Source organism: Erythrolamprus reginae, chromosome 2 (genome assembly GCF_031021105.1).
Source record: "Erythrolamprus reginae isolate rEryReg1 chromosome 2, rEryReg1.hap1, whole genome shotgun sequence".
NCBI lineage: Eukaryota > Metazoa > Chordata > Lepidosauria > Squamata > Dipsadidae > Erythrolamprus > Erythrolamprus reginae.
In genome coordinates, this window is record NC_091951.1 from 252,902,357 (window position 1) to 252,904,477 (window position 2,121).

Consider the following 2,121-nt stretch of genomic DNA (forward strand, 5'->3'; position numbering starts at 1 on the left):
GACTGAAAGGACAACGTGACAATTGGACGTATTTTGAAAGAATTCTGTTGGTTGCTTCTAAATTATTGTGCTCTCAAAATCTCAGCACCAAAAAGTTACATGCACAAACAAGCACCCTGCTTTCCACATTCATCAAAATCGCCTCCATTCTGTCTTTCCAATGCACTTCTGTGATGTGTGCAGATTAACCGCCTGACCTCCAGCGTGTGATTCACAATAGGCCTACAGTGAAGTATACATGATCATCTCATGACATCACAATAGGGCATATGGTATTGCCAGCAGAGAATTTTGTTCCTCTTTGGAGCATACTTCTGCATATTCATAGAGGCATTTTTGGTGTTAGCCAAATAGAAGCCGCAACTCATGTGTCCATCACAAAAATCCTTTAATCAAGTTATTTAGGGAAGGATCAGAAAGGAAGGGTACATACTTTGTCTCAGTTGCAAAAGCAGGAATATCTGAGGGACCATCTCCTACCGATCACATCTACCCAAGCCATCAGAACAGGGAGGCGGGGAATGTTGTAGGTCCCATCCCCGAGGGAGATACACCTGGTGGGACCCAGAAGAAGGGCTTTCTCCGTGGTGGCTCCCTTTCTCTGGAACATCATTCCCCAGTAGTGGGTCCTAAAACATGTTGCTATTGGTTCATGCATGCACTTGTGCACACATTCAACACTTCTGCGCATGCATCCTGGGCAGGTGGGTGGAGCCTTCCATCACCACTACTACCAGTTCGCAGAACTCGGGCGAACTGGGAGCAAGCCACCACTGTATTTCCCACAGAGATTAGAATGGCCCCTACTCTTTACACTTGCGGAAGGCGCTGAAGACCTGGTTCTGCCAATGGTCCTGGGGAACCCAGAATGGGATGGAGCCCATTAAATGGCTCGTGTGATCTGCTACTGCCAGGGTAGGGAATGGGGTAGGGGGTGATTTTATTATATTATACTATATTGATTTATTTGATTCTTTTTATTAGCTTTATTGTTTCAAATGTGGTTTTATATTCTGCAAGCTGCCTTGAGTCACTATGGGTGAGTAATATAAAACAATATAAAACAAACAAACAAATAAATTGATCCCAGATTCAGTTCTTGGACCTGCAGTGGAGATAATGGTTTACTAAATACATCAAAACAACCTTCCTTTGTTTCTAACTAACCCTCTTCTAAAAAGTTGCTTGTTATAATCATCTTCTTTGGCACAATCCAGAGAATGTATGTGTTGTGAAAAGATCTAACATTTTGCTATATTTTTTCCCCTATTAACAGATGATTGTACTTTCTGCACCATCTGAAATAGAAGTTGATCCAGAAAATCTGATCTCTGAGAATGCCTTTTTCCTTCTTTGGGAGGAATTCTCAGTATGAAATATGAGGATTCAAAGCTAAAGGACTTTTTTAATTTCATTTTATTTTATCCAAATCACACAAATTTACTGCCAGGTAAAGAAGAAGAAAAATAAATGAGTTGAAGTGCTGGATACTTTCACTAGAGGTCAGTCTTACTTTATATAATAAACAGCTCGTGATCCCTTGTGGATGATTCTTCCAGAGATCCCTATTTCCTTAATTAAATGGAGAAACAGAATGAAAAAAACAAAAAGGGATTGGGAACCAAACTTTCTGCTTGGTTCCCCATTGAGGTTGCTTGTGGAAATCTGGGAGGGAGTTCAGAAATGAACCCTCTTCAGCTGACCGAGGAAATTGCCTGCTTGTGGAAGGGAACAAAGGAAGCTGTAGACCAGTAATGGTGAACCTATGGCATGGGTGCCACAGGTGGCACGCGGAGCCATGTCTGCTGGTATGTGAGTCATTGCCTTAACTCAGCTCCAATGTGCATGTGTGTGCTGGCCAGCTGCTTTTTGGCTCACACAGAGGCCCTGGGAGTTTTTGGTTTCCAGAGAGCCTTAGGAGGGGTGAGGGAGGGCAAAACATGAGCCTATTGGGCCCACTAGAAGTTGGGGAACAGGCCATTTTTGGCCTCCAGAGGGTCTCCAGGGGACAGGGGAAGCTATTTTTGCCTTCCTCAGGCATTGAATTATGGGTGTGGGCACTCACGCATGAGCAATAGCGCGCACCCATGCTCTCTTGGCACCAGAGGAAAGAAAGGTTTG